At 45.5% G+C, this 14,816-nt stretch overlaps 1 protein-coding gene across 1 annotated transcript in view; it reads right to left on the bottom strand.

The window, feature by feature from the left end:
* MEGF9 (multiple EGF like domains 9) overlaps window positions 1-14,816 on the bottom strand; it is a 280,573-nt gene that overhangs the window by 157,475 nt on the left and 108,282 nt on the right. The window lies entirely within an intron of this gene.

The following is a 14,816-nucleotide window of genomic DNA, read 5'->3' as shown; positions in this document are numbered from 1 at the left end:
TCTATACGTTACCGGGAGAGATACTCAAGTGCATGGACTCTTGTCTTTGAAAAAGAAGTCAGGTACTACACTCGGAGATATAATGCGCCATGTGAATTGTAGTAGTAGTAGTAGTAGTAAAAGTACGTTTATTAGACCATGTGAATTGCTACAGCTGTTTAGTACAGGGGGCCTGTTGCATTTTGTGAAGGGGAGTCCCACTCAAAAGTTAATGCCCCAATGATATGTGGTCTCAAGAAACGTTGTGGTTCACAGTGTTACCGACTTCCCTTCAGCCAATCTCTCCGGCTCAAACAGAAAAAAATGCACTATTCCCTCCTTTCCAAATAGTTGACCTGGGCCCACATTTGTAGTAAAGCTATAATACACTTACGAGCTGGCAAAGTAAGGAAAGATACATATATTCTTTTAAAGTCACCGAGTTTATGTGCCTTATGTAGCAAACTGTATGCAGCTAGAACATCAGTTTATGAAGATTGATAGGGTAATGCTTCTTTTCACCCAACAGAGCTCAATAGAAAAAGAGCACCTTAAAATTGGGTAATAACGTTTGCAATACTTTGATATTCAAGTGAGTTGGCGCACGTGTTGTGAGTTCGTGGTTTCTCTCTCGCTCCTCCCCCCACCCCTCCCCTCTCCCTTTCTGGGCCTCTCTCGCGTCGCAATAGTACTTTGAATTTCTTGAAATCACGTAGAACGCAAGGATTACTTAGTAAGTGGACTGCATTGCATGGGGCAGGCAGGAGAGACTCTTGGTCCAAATAGAACGTATTTGGTAACCACTCAGAAGAGGATAGGAGCATTGAATCTCACCGTTAGCTAGATCATTAAAGAAATGTTAATGCAGGGGCTAAGTGGGCTCTGGGCCAGGGCCCCAGACTTTCGCCCCCCCTGACCTTGAATAATTCCTAAACAGATTGTTTTAAATGCTTTTTTACTTTCATTTATTTTTAACGTGGGCTATGGGTGAGAGTCTATTACAGACATTTTGCAGAGAAACGTGGTTTCATGCAACATCCATAACAAAAAGGTTCCTTTTTTTATCCAAACAGGATTTTACATATGAGAAATGAGAAGATGTCACAGAAATATTTGCAGTAATATATGTGACCTACTGCTGCGTTACAATATTGAAAAACACACACCACTATCCCTAAATATCAGATGTAAACACATTTAGAATTTCGAGGAGTGTGTCTTTGCACTGTCAGTGACCTGCACAAAGAAGTCATTAAAGAGCTGACACTGGATCATAAATGCAAAGCTGATCTGAACAGGGCCCCCCAAAACGTGTTTGGCCCAGGGCCGCCATCCAAACAGGGCCCCCCAAAATACGTTTGACCCTGGGCCCCCATAACCCTTGAGATGTCCATGTATCATTACATGAAATATTACAATATAATTGCCAAACATGTCCCTCCGTATTGTAAAAAGGAAGAGGAGGAAAGGTTCAGGAGGCATGGATTTTGTCAAGTACACCTCGGCGGTAGTTTCCCGGCCTTCTTTCCTGGTTTTAATCGTCAATCTCTGAGAAGAGACACGGCTATGCGGGTGTTGTACTTGACCACATTGTTCGTTAAATTAATTAACGACTTAGTTTAGTTTGTGCATTTATAGCGCGCAACAGCTACCCACAAAGGGTTTCCCGGCGCGAATGACTAAGTTCTTTCGGTGGTTCGTCTAGCAGGCCAATGGTAACATGCCGATAAATAAATACTTTCACGATGTTCCTTTTGGGTTAGTTGCTAGTCCTTTGCAGTACCTCGTGGAGGTTTGCTGTAGAAATTGGACTTGTCTGCCAACTGTAAATTAAAACCATGCTCATCAAGTAAAGGTGTCAGCGGAGCAGTTTAATTACTGTGTAGAGGTGGGCGAGCCACTCAATGCTCGAGCCAGATGCCAGGCTCTTGCTCAGCTTGAGATGCCCTTCGAACCTTGAGCCCAAAACAAGCCAAGGTTTTACAAGAGGCAATGTAGCCTCCTTACATCTGCTGACCATGTATAATCGGGGAACAAGGTTCGAATCCGGGCCTCGACTCACATTCAGTGAATCCAGGCAAATCTAATTGTGCAAAAAATAAAACAAAAAACGTTTTTTACAGTCGGTCTCTCTTCTGAAGAGCCATTATGTCCTTGGGCAAGATTAGTTCTGTGAAAAACTGGCCAAAATAAAATGTGGATTCTGCCTGCCACCAAAAGCGCTCATTCTCCAAGAATTAGGACAAAGCATTATTAACATTTGATGTCAGAAAGAGATACCAATCTAGTGGTCTGATTGCATATTATGAAACCCGAAAATCCAGGATCAATCCCAGCTTCCTTGCTCGATCAAACTGTGAGATCCTAGGCAGAGACTTTATTTCACCTAATCTCCCACCTTCAAGTATGCGAGTTCCGCATGTGAGCTGTACAAAAACATCTCCAGTTGGATGTAATAGACTATACGGTTGATCCATCTATAATGAGAATCTAGGCCACAAATAGCTACACATGACAAATGAGTTGCCTCCTACTTAACTAATAGCATTGTCATCAGGGTGCGGCAGGAATATTTCTTAGTTCATGTTGAAAAACTCTCTCGCTTAATACTTCTCGAATAATCGGATGTATTAAGGAGAACACCTTCTGTGTGTGTAAGAAATACAATTTTTTGCATTTTGAAGAGACCATAGCATATTCTAACACATAACATTTTTGAATGAGTGACATGCCAGCTATTTTCAGGGCTCAGATCCTACACGGGCTCTTTAAAGCCAGAGCCCAAGGCTGGGCTCTCCCTGTTTATTTGTTGACTCACCCACCTCTAAAATCCTGTTCAGATGTTGATGAAGACATGCACAAATAAAGGATACGAGTGTGGCTTGAAACTCTAAACAATGCAGGATATTTCTACTCAAAGTATGCAAATCACCTACCTCATTATATTAGTTAAATTATACAAGATATGCAATCACGGGCTTGCCCAACCGGTTAGAAATATTTTTAACATGATGTGAGGTAATTAGGTTACTACTGTAGGATGCAAATGTAGATTAGGGCTAGAAGAAGAAACGTGAGGCTGTTCGAGGTGACTTAAGCAATAGCTGAATCATAAACTATTAAGGCATCTCTAGGTGATCCGGTCATCTGATGAAGGAATCTGGGGTGTGGGTGTGTACTTGCCACCTAATGTCCCAAAAGTACTTTACTTTGTTAAAGATGGCTTCTATCGAGTTTATATTCATGGCAATCCAACAGGAATCCTTTTTAGGGTTTGTCTGCACAGTGTTTGCACTGTGCTTGTGAAATCTCTTGTATTTAATAGATCTAAAAATAGGGCTATTATCAGTTCCCATAGCTGAATTACTGTGTTCATTTGCGTGGAACTTTTTTGTGAACTTCCCCTGGCTGCACGCATTTACGATACTTCTACTAAAGCTGTTCACACTGTTTCAGCCCTATTAGCTGTCAAGAGAAGATCTCTTCCCATGAAAAAGGCAGACAGCTGCTAACAGTATGCTGGAATGCTTGCTTTTTATTACTTAGTTGTGTAAAGCAGATGCTTTAGCCTTAGAACGTTTGTGGCATTTCCTATTCATGCCTCATTACCTTTCTTTGCACTTTTGTAGGCATTAGCAGATTGATTTCTTCAACTTAATCCATTTGGTTACTATGCTCAAATTCTAAATGTTGTAATAATCATTGCACATTAAAAATAAAGCTAATATACAAGAGCTGTGCTATATTTTACTACTAAACAGGCAGCCACAAGTGGTTACCCTGCATACAACCTGGTTCTGATTTGAATGGTGCAGTAGGTGCAGTAGTACAGGGCCCAAAAGTTGTCAGAACTCCTCTAAACACATCATACTGCTATATTTGGCTACTAAAGAGGCAGTCACACTTGCAGTTAACCCCTTCGGGGCTGATGACGAGCTGGGCTCGTCATGGCGTAGCCTCCTCGCACGCTCATGACGAGCCCAGCTCGTCATGAGCCCCACCCTCGGGGGAAGCGCCAGCGCTCCCCCCGAGTCAGCCCGATTTTTTTAGTTTCTGCGGGGATGGCAGGGGAAGACCTTCCCCTGCCTCCCCCCGCCCTCCCCGCCCGCGTCATCAATGACGTCAGCGCGCGAGGCGCGCTGACGTCACCGGAGGCTCCATTTGTTTACCGACGCGCAGGGAAGCCATTTGCTTCCTGCGCGTCGGATGGTAAACAGGTTAGTTTTGCGGCTGGGGCGGGGGAGATTTCTGTATTGGTTCTAAGGAGGGAAAGGAAAGGCTTTTCCTTTCCCTCGGTGGCATTTAGAGGTTTCCTGCTGCACGATCGTGCGATCGTGCAGCAGGAATGTTAGGGATTTTTTTTTTTTTTTCATGGATGATCAATTTCGTAGTTCGGGGAGCGGCCCCTTGGGGAAGGGTCGCTCCCCTTGTTGGGGGAACATTATCTATGAAGTCTTCTCTTTGCTGCAATGTTGTTGAAAGGCCGTTTTTTCTACAAAAATGCCGATGGGGGTCATTTATAAAGTAAAATAATAGTGCTCATTGTAATGAAGGATGCAAGTGCCTCTGTCCTTCATTACTTATACTGATGTGTGTTTCTGAAGTGGCTAAAAAACACACCTGTGCTGCCTAGGCAAAGCTCACTAGTGTTTTTGGCCTGATGAATGTTTTTTTTTTGTGTGCTGCTTTTCAAACACATGCTTTGTCTCCAGTGACCATGTGTGTGTTACTATGCCATGTGCGAAGGGGTCCCTTGAGTGAGCTGTCCATCATAGTGGGAAGCTCACAAATGTTTTTGGGCTGTTGATTGTTACCTGAATTTGTGCTGCAACTCTAGCGCCATCTTTGTCTCCATTGACCATGGGTGCGTTACTATGCAACTGCACAAATGTGCGCAGGGGTCCCTTGAGTGGGCTGTCCATCATAGTGGGAAGCTCACAAATTTTTTTGTGTTGATGATTGTTTTCCTGAGTTTGTGCCGCAACTCGAGCGCCATCTTTGTCTCCATTGTCCATGTGTGCGTTACTATGCAATTGCACAGATGTGCGCAGGGGTCCCTTGTGTGAGCTGTCCATCATAGTGTTTGGGGTATGCACGAAACATGTCGACGATAGGAGTTGATAGGTACATCTGGACACATTACGTTTAGGGCAGCCTATCTTTCCACCCCGTTTATTACCACCTAGAGGCAAGAATAAAGTTTATTGTAAACCTACTGGGCAGGTATTTCACACATCACATAGTCCACTCCTCAAATACACATGCACCACACATAGTCTAATAAAGTGCTCCTACGTAACTTTCGCAAGTCGCAGCACGCCCCAGCCCGTAGAGGACTGGGATGGCCCCAATGATGAAGCATGTCACCGTGGGGCAACCCTGGTGAGTGAGGGGACACCTAAAAGAGGAGCATTTCTCCCCTTTTTTGTACACAATACCATATTTTCACAATCGACCCCAGTGTGTGTTGGTTGTTATCTGAATAAACTAGCAACGCTCTTAGGTATCTGAAGCAGAGACCATTTGTTCATCATAGTGGGAAGTTCACAAATGTTTTTGGGCTGATGATTGCTTTCCTGAGTTTGTGCTGCAACTCGAGCCCCATCTTTGTCTCCAGTGTCCATGTGTGCGTTACTATGCAATTGCACAGATGTGCGCAGGGGTCCCTTGTGTGAGCTGTGAATCATAGTGGGAAGGTCACAAATGTTTTTGGGCTGATGAATGTTTTTCTGAATTTGTGCTGCAACTCGAGCGCTTGCTTTGTCTCCAGTGTCCGTGTGTGTTACTATGCCATCGCACCAATGTGTGCACAGGTCCCTTGAGTGAGCTGTCCATCATAGTGGGTAAATTTAGGAAAGATGGTGCACTCCGCTAGTTGGTGGGCGTTGCCAATAGGGGATCTTCTGTGTGAGTTCACATGCCTCTTATGTGTATAAATGGTCAGAGACTGTTGAGAGCAGCAGATGGGGAGAAAGAAGCTCCTGGTCATAGGAACTGTTTTAGGATTGCGCTTGTGAAAATCAAGGATGCAAGTGCCTCTGTCCAGCATCGCAGTTAACCACAGTAATTCTGTTGTCCCCCTCCCCATGAGAATCCCTGATGATGTCAGCGCGCACAGCACGCGCCAACATCTTCAGGGATTCCCAGGCGGTCGGGAAGCCATTTGCTTCCTGCGCCTGGAGGTGTTAGGTTGGTTTTGAGATATTTGGGGGGGTTTGCAAAGAGGCTTCAGGGGAGAGGTAAGTGATTTTCCTCTCTTCTGATGTCTCTTTGCAGGGCATTTCTGGCTCACGGTCGCGCACAGCATTGCGATTGTGCGGTGGAAATGCCCTCACTAGCACCAGGGATTTTATTTTAGATTGTAGGAAGTGACCCATTGTGCAAGGGTCGCTTTCAGGTGGGTCGGATTTTAAATTTAGATGTTCTGGCCCCCCCCCCCCGGTGGGCAAATCAACCCGTACTTTTGTCCGTTTTGCCCTTTTTGATGGCCCATCTGTGTGGATGTGATTTTGGGGGTACATTTGTGTATTGTTTATTCATTTGTTATGTTGTTTGTGAAATGTAGTATTAAATTATTTTTTTTCTTCTTTGTTTTTGATCCAGGCTTTTGCTGTTTGTATTGGTGTAGGTTGTGGTTCGGTTAATGCTGGTTTTGCAGCTTGTGTAGTTGCATGTGCTTGGTAAGTAAATGTTTTTTGTACTATTTTTCCTAGATAAATGTGTTGTTATGAAAAGTGAAGTTATTGCTGTTTGTGTGGCTTTGTGTTTCTTGATTGTTAACTTTTTTTTTGTATTGCTGCTTGATGTGTACTTTGTCTAATCTATACTTGTTTTTTTTTCTTTCCAGTGGGATTTCCTTTCTTTTTGCTGTGTTTCAGCAGAGTAGGTGCTGGTGAGTCTTCTTATATTTGGTTAGATTTGAATTGTTTTTGAGTGTATTGATTTTTGTGTGAAGACTCTACCTTGTTTACTTCTTCCTTTGCACAGTGTAGGTTGTTGTTCACTTGTGTGTGTAGTCTTCTTGATTTGTAAGGATAATGGCTGCTCGCAGGATTACTGCTAAGCAGGTTGTTAGTTTGCTTTTTGAGTCTTCCTCTGACCATGGTCCAGACACTGACTCCGATTCGGAGCTTGAGTTAGGTGCAGAAGATTCAGGCAGTGAGTTTTCTCTTCGCATGGTATCATCGGATGATGATTCTTCTTCTAGTGCTGATGAAGTGCCTGTGGTAGAGAGGGACATTGATGTGCCGGTAGAGAGGGAAGAGCCATGTGAGCGGCAGCCTAGGTCCTCAAGGTTTCCCTTTTTTTCTCGTCAGGAACAGGCAAGTGTGGTAAAGGCTGCGCCCAAAAGGTTTCACATTGCTGTGGTGCGCCAAAGGTTATCTGGTGCTGCTAGTCTTCCTGTTGTTGAGCAGCATGAGGCATCTGGTGCTGCTAGTCTTTCTGTTGTTGTTGAGCAGCAAGTGGCATCTGGGGATGCGAGTTCTTCTGTTGATGTTGAGATGCAAGAGGCAGCTGGGGATGTGAGTTCGTCTGTTGGTGAAGAGATGCAAAATGTATCTGGGGATGCTAGTATTCCTGTTGGTGTAGTGAGGCAAGAGGCATCTGGGGATGCTAGTGTTCCCGTTGATGTAGTGCAGCAAGAGGCATCTGGCCTGCAGGCTAGGGTGGCTTCTTCTCCTCATGTTAGTGATGACGTCTGGGTTGCCCCTGGCATGGTGCAGCCGGAATTGCCAGACTTCACTGGTGTTCCAGGGTGTAGAGTGGATACTGACAATTTTTTGCCAATTCAATATTTTCAATTGTTTTTTGACGATGAGTTTTTGCAGGAGATTGTGGAGCAAACTAATTTGTATGCAGAGCAGTATTTGAGGGACCACAGTGCCAGCCTTAAGCCCCATTCCAGAGCTACCCATTGGTCTCCCACATATGTTGAAGAGATGAAGAAGTTTTTGGGATTAACTTTTTTGATGGGCTTGCTAAGGAAGCCATCAATGTCTTCTTATTGGTCCACTAGTCCCTTGATGGCAACATCTATATTTCCAGCACTTATGACTCGTGATCGATATATGCTTCTTCTTCGCATGATGCATTTTGTTGATAATGATTTAGCGTTGCCACGCGATCACCCTGATTGTGACCGTCTTTTTAAGATTCGGCCTGTCCTTGATCACTTTGTTGATCGTTTTCCTGAGATGTTTGCACCTGGAAGAGAAATAGCTGTGGACGAGTCTTTGGTGTTGTTCAAGGGCCGCTTGGTTTTTAGGCAATACATTCCTAGTAAGAGGGCACGCTATGGCATCAAACTGTATATGCTGTGTGACAGTGAGACTGGATATGTTTATAATTTCAGGGTGTACACCGGTAAGGATTCCAGCATTAACACTTCTGCTTGTCCGTCCACTTTTGGAGTGACTGAGAAAATTGTGTGGGAACTAGGTAGACGATTATTTAACAAAGGCCACCATTTATATGTAGATAACTTCTACACTAGTGTGCGTTTGTTCAAGGAGTTGGCCAAAGTGGGCACTGTTGCATGTGGCACGATGCGCAGTAACCGGAAAGGTTTTCCAATAGAACTTGTTTGCAAAAGGCTTGTGCGGGGACAGTCTACTGCATTGCGATGTGGGAAGCTTCTAGCTGTGAAGTTTTCAGACAGGAGAGATGTTTACATGCTGACTACTATCCATGACGAAAGCACTGAAGCTCTGCCAGTTCGGGGTGAGACTGCTGAAGTGCGTAAACCTGTGTGCATTTTAGACTATAATAGGCACATGGGTGGTGTTGACAGAGTAGATCAGAGGTTGGAACCTTATGCTGCTCTTCGAAAGGCTTACGTTTGGTACAAGAAGTTGGCTATCCATCTTTTCCACTTGGCATCCTTTAATGCTTTTGTTGTTTTCCAGAAATCTTGTCCTGAGTCAAAGATGCCTTTTGTTAAGTTTCAGGAGACTATAATAGGCAGCCTTGTACTAGTGGAACAGGCAAGTGTGCCAAGATTTGGAGTGGTGGAGGAAGTGGCTAGACTGAAAGATCGCCACTTTCCAGAATACATTCCTCCCACAACTGCAAAAGACAAACCCACTAAAAGATGTAGAGTCTGTTGGCGAAGAGAAGTGCGGAGGGAGTCTCGTATGCACTGTCCTGACTGTCCTTCAAATCCTGGATTGTGTGTGCCAGCTTGTTTTAAATCGTACCACACACAAAAGAAGTTTTGGGAGTTTCATTGAGCTTGTAAGTGTACTGTCTGGTTTGTTTTCTGTAATATTTTTTTGTTTGCTTTTAGGTTTGCATTAGTGCAAAGCATTTAGGTTTTGAATTTGTGTTAGCAGATTTGTAGGTTTCTACATTTGATTTGTGGTATTTCTTTAAAAAATTCTAATTTTGATGGTGGTGTGTGCAGGATTGTGCTTGGATTGTTGGTGTGCGTGGACAGGCGCTTGGCTGGTGGTGTGCGTGGTCTGGTGCTTGGCTGGAATAGTGCATGGATTGGAGTTGTGCTGGGGGGGTTAGTGGATTTTTGCTTGGCTGGCGGAGTGTATGGTTAGGTGCTTGGCTGGCGGTGTGAGTGGAGTGGTGCTTGGCTGGCGGTGTGTGTGGAGTGGTGCTTGGCTGGCGGCGTGTGTGGAGTGGTGCTTGGATGGTGTTGTGTTTGTGGAGTGGCGCTTGGCTGGTGGTGTGCGTGGAGTGATGCTTGGCTGGTGGTGTGTGTGGAGTGGTAGTTGGCTGTCGGTGTGCGCTGAGTGGTGTTTGGCTGGCAGTGTGCATGGTCTGGTGCTTGGATGGTGGTGTGGGTGGACTGGCGCTCGGCAGGCGGTGTGTGAGTAGTTACTTTCTGTTGGTCACTACACACACTGCTAGTTGAGTGACACTCCACACAGTCCATCATTTTGTGTAGTTGCAGTGTCAGAAATGTGGGCGTGTGAAAGTGATGGGCCCTTGAATGGCGCTGTTTGCTGGTGTGAGTGTTGAAATGTGATGGGTCCGCGGCTGGCGGTGTGAATGTTTTGTATGTGTCACGCGTACGAAAGGTGTATGAATGGCCTGTAAAGAGGTTGGTGCCTTGACGTGGCTTTACAGCTCACGAGCTGCGAGTCAGTGGTTCAGTTTATCATACTTTCAATTATACGCAGTGTATTTCATTTTTGATGAAATTACTTGCGTATCCAATTGTATGTACTGAATCATCACTCACCCTCGTGCCAAATCCAACCAGTATGTGTGTGTGCTTGCGGATTAGATGGGTGTGCAGTAATAATTGTTTTTTTTCTAATTTCTGCAGTAGGGTGTACCTTGCCCCTTATTGTGATTGTTGTTATGTGTTGCTTTTCCATTCGGATGGTGTCAATGGTCTGGTTTGTATCAGGTATGAAAGGTGCGTGAATGGCCTGTAAAACGGTTGGTGCCTTGTCGTGGCTTTACAGCTCACGAGTTGCGAGTCACTGGTTCAGTTTTTATGCATTTATTTATTGACAGAGCATTTCATTTTTTTGAAATATCTTGTTAATAAAATTTTATGTACTGAACCATCACTCGCCCTCGTGCCAAATCCAACCTGTATGTGTGTGTCTTTGAGGAATAGATAGCCGTGCTTGAATGTTTGACTTTTGAGTAACTCTGTTAAGGTGTGGTATCCTTTTACTTGGGAGAACAAGGGGAGCGCAGGGTGGTAGGACTTTTTTGCCGGCACGGCGATCCCACGCCAAAATGTTTGGAAAAGTGCTATTTTTACCTATTTTTAAGGTTTGCAAGGAGTTCTGGGTAGGAAAACATTGGTGGACCCACACATGCCATACCTCCCTGGACTCTCCCGGGTGTCTAGTTTTCAGAACTGTTTGGGTTTGCTACTTTCCAAAGAATACCACCCATCCCGGGCCAAAAACTCAGGTGCCTCCCCCCCAAAAAATCAAAGTTATATTGCTTCAGGGTATTTTATATTCACCACTGTTAGATTTGGACCTTTTCCTGTTGCAGCCACTATGGCTACCCACGCAAGTGAGGTACCGTTTTTATCGGGAGACCTGGGGGAATGCTGGGTGGGAGGTAATTTGTGTGAGCCCAGTGATGCCACGCTTTCCCAGACTACAACGTGTGAAAAAATTGATTTTTTTCTGCTAAAATTGAGGTTTGCAAGGGATTCTGGGTAAAGGAACGTTGGCCGATCCACGCAAGCCATACCTCCTTGGAAGCGCCCGGGTGTCTACTTTTCAGAAATGTGTGGGTTTCGTAGGTTTCCATAGATGGCTGTCTCGCACGGGGCCAGAAACCCAGGTAACCCCTAAGTCCACCAGCTTTTGCAAGAGGGGTTACCTGGGTTTTTGGCCCCGTGCGAGACAGCCATCTAGGGAAACCTACCAATCCCACACATTTCTGAAAAGTAGACAACCGGGGGCTTCCAAGGAGGTATGGCTTGCGTGGATCCTCCAACGTTCCTTTACCCAGAATCCCTTGCAAACCTCATTTTTTGCATGGTAAAAAATCAGTTTTTTCACACGTTTTAGTGTGGGAAAGCGTGGCATCACTGGGCACACACAAATTACCTCCCACCCAGCGTTCCCCAAGGTCTCCCGATAAAAATGGTACCTCACTTGCGTGGGTAGGCATAGCGGCTGCTTTAGGAAAAGGCCCAATTCATACTGTGGAGACAAAAACTTTACCTTTAGCCAAATAATCTTATTTTTTGAGGGGGTCACCTGAGCTTTTGGCCCGGGGCTTGGCAGGCATCTTTGGAAACTACCAAACCCAAACAGTTCTGAGAACTAGACACCCAGGGGAGTCCAGGGTGGTATGGCATGCGTGGGTCCCCCAATGTTTTCCTACCCAGAAACCCCTGCAAACCTGAAATTTTGGTCAAAAAACCCACTTTTCCATACTTTTTTGGGTGGGATCTCGCTGCCGGAACAAATGTCCTACCACCCAGTGTTTCCCTTGTTCTCCCGAGTAAAATGATACCTCACTTGTGTGGGTGGGCCAAAGGCATGTGACTTAGGCTGGGGTGCTTAATTTGTAAAACGTAAATATGAGTAAAAACTACTTTTTTCAAAATTCATTTTTGGCGTATTCTGCTTTGGGGCACCCACACAAGTGAGGTATCCTTTTACTCGGGAGAACAAGGGGAACGCAGGGTGGTATGACTTTTTTGCCGACCCGGCGATCCCACGCCAAAAAGTTTGGAAAAGTGCAATTTTTACCTAATTTTAAGGTTTGCAGAGAGTTCTGGGTAGGAAAACATTGGGGGACCCATGCATGCCATACCTCCCTGGAGTCCCCCGGGTGTCTAGTTTTCAGAACTGTTTGGGTTTGCTACTTTGCAAAGAATACCACCGAGCCCCGGGCCACAAACTCAGATGCCCCCCCCCCAAAATCAAGGTAGTTTTGCAATAAGGTAATGTAAATTCACCACCGTACAATTTGAACCGTTTCCTGTTGCAGCCACTATGTTTACCCACGCAAGTGAGGTACCGTTTTTTTCGGGAGACCTGGGGGCACGCTGGGTGGGTGGAAATTTGTTGATCCACGCAGATTCCAGAACTTTCCACCACAGAAATGTGAGGAAAATGTGTTTTTTTGGTCAAATTTTTATGTTTGCAAGGGATTCTGGGTAACAAAACCTGGGGGTAGGCAGGCGAGTCACCCCATCCTGAATTCCCCTGGGTGTCTAGTTTTCAAAAATGTATAGGTTTGCTAGGTTTCCCTAGGTGCTGGCAGAGCTACGGCGCAAAAACAAAAGGTAGTCTTTTTGTCCGAATCGTGCTAAATTTCACTGGGAAATTGAGGTGCGACCATGCTGCGTTTTGCGCTGTTTCATGTCGCAGCCACTATGCCTACCCACGCAAGTGAGGTACCGTTTTTTTTGGGAGACCTGGGGGCACGCTGGGTGGGTGGAAATTTGTTGATCCACGCAGATTCCAGAACTTTCCACCACAGAAATGTGAGGAAAATGTGTTTTTTTGGTCAAATTTTTATGTTTGCAAGGGATTCTGGGTAACAAAACCTGGGGGTAGGCAGGCGAGTCACCCCATCCTGAATTCCCCTGGGTGTCTAGTTTTCAAAAATGTATAGGTTTGCTAGGTTTCCCTAGGTGCTGGCAGAGCTACGGCGCAAAAACAAAAGGTAGTCTTTTTGTCCGAATCGTGCTAAATTTCACTGGGAAATTGAGGTGCGACCATGCTGCGTTTTGCGCTGTTTCATGTCGCAGCCACTATGCCTACCCACGCAAGTGAGGTACCGTTTTTTTCGGGAGACCTGGGGGCACGCTGGGTGGGTGGAAATTTGTTGATCCACGCAGATTCCAGAACTTTCCACCACAGAAATGTGAGGAAAATGTGTTTTTTTGGTCAAATTTTTATGTTTGCAAGGGATTCTGGGTAACAAAACCTGGGGGTAGGCAGGCGAGTCACCCCATCCTGAATTCCCCTGGGTGTCTAGTTTTCAAAAATGTATAGGTTTGCTAGGTTTCCCTAGGTGCTGGCAGAGCTACGGCGCAAAAACAAAAGGTAGTCTTTTTGTCCGAATCGTGCTAAATTTCACTGGGAAATTGAGGTGCGACCATGCTGCGTTTTGCGCTGTTTCATGTCGCAGCCACTATGCCTACCCACGCAAGTGAGGTACCGTTTTTTTCGGGAGACCTGGGGGCACGCTGGGTGGGTGGAAATTTGTTGATCCACGCAGATTCCAGAACTTTCCACCACAGAAATGTGAGGAAAATGTGTTTTTTTGGTCAAATTTTTATGTTTGCAAGGGATTCTGGGTAACAAAACCTGGGGGTAGGCAGGCGAGTCACCCCATCCTGAATTCCCCTGGGTGTCTAGTTTTCAAAAATGTATAGGTTTGCTAGGTTTCCCTAGGTGCTGGCAGAGCTACGGCGCAAAAACAAAAGGTAGTCTTTTTGTCCGAATCGTGCTAAATTTCACTGGGAAATTGAGGTGCGACTATGCTGCGTTTTGCGCTGTTTCATGTCGCAGCCACTATGCCTACCCACGCAAGTGAGGTACCGTTTTTTTCGGGAGACCTGGGGGCACGCTGGGTGGGTGGAAATTTGTTGATCCACGCAGATTCCAGAACTTTCCACCACAGAAATGTGAGGAAAATGTGTTTTTTTGGTCAAATTTTTATGTTTGCAAGGGATTCTGGGTAACAAAACCTGGGGGTAGGCAGGCGAGTCACCACATCCTGAATTCCCCTGGGTGTCTAGTTTTCAAAAATGTATAGGTTTGCTAGGTTTCCCTAGGTGCTGGCAGAGCTACGGCGCAAAAACAAAAGGTAGTCTTTTTGTCCGAATCGTGCTAAATTTCACTGGGAAATTGAGGTGCGACCATGCTGCGTTTTGCGCTGTTTCATGTCGCAGCCACTATGCCTACCCACGCAAGTGAGGTACCGTTTTTTTCGGGAGACCTGGGGGCACGCTGGGTGGGTGGAAATTTGTTGATCCACGCAGATTCCAGAACTTTCCACCACAGAAATGTGAGGAAAATGTGTTTTTTTGGTCAAATTTTTATGTTTGCAAGGGATTCTGGGTAACAAAACCTGGGGGTAGGCAGGCGAGTCACCCCATCCTGAATTCCCCTGGGTGTCTAGTTTTCAAAAATGTATAGGTTTGGTAGGTTTCCCTAGGTGCTGGCAGAGCTACGGCGCAAAAACAAAAGGTAGTCTTTTTGTCCGAATCGTGCTAAATTTCACTGGGAAATTGAGGTGCGACCATGCTGCGTTTTGCGCTGTTTCATGTCGCAGCCACTATGCCTACCCACGCAAGTGAGGTACCGTTTTTTTCGGGAGACCTGGGGGCACGCTGGGTGGGTGGAAATTTGTTGATCCACGCAGATTCCAGAACTTTCCAC

The sequence above is a fragment of the Lissotriton helveticus genome, chromosome 5_1 (assembly GCF_964261635.1).
Source record: "Lissotriton helveticus chromosome 5_1, aLisHel1.1, whole genome shotgun sequence".
Lineage (NCBI taxonomy): Eukaryota > Metazoa > Chordata > Amphibia > Caudata > Salamandridae > Lissotriton > Lissotriton helveticus.
This window is presented reverse-complemented; position numbering and strand designations above follow the sequence as displayed.